Consider the following 357-nt stretch of genomic DNA (forward strand, 5'->3'; position numbering starts at 1 on the left):
CTGTTCTTAATGCAAGTCTTGCAAGGTACTGAACTGATTTATGAGACCGGAGTGCTCTAGGTTATATATATATATATTTTTGTATTTGTATACATATATTCATATATTTGTTTTATAATAATTATAATTCATACATATGTATATATGTATATATATATATATATATATATATTATATATATATATATATATATATACTATATATATATATATATATAATATATATATTTACATACATACATACATATACATATACTCTCGTCCTAAACGTACATAATATTATGTCAGGGATTTACGTATAGGCGCGAATCGATTCGCATCGGGGAGAAGACTAGACTATAATCCAGAGCACTCAGGT

The sequence above is a fragment of the Macrobrachium nipponense genome, chromosome 39 (assembly GCF_015104395.2).
Source record: "Macrobrachium nipponense isolate FS-2020 chromosome 39, ASM1510439v2, whole genome shotgun sequence".
Taxonomy (NCBI): Eukaryota; Metazoa; Arthropoda; class Malacostraca; order Decapoda; family Palaemonidae; genus Macrobrachium; species Macrobrachium nipponense.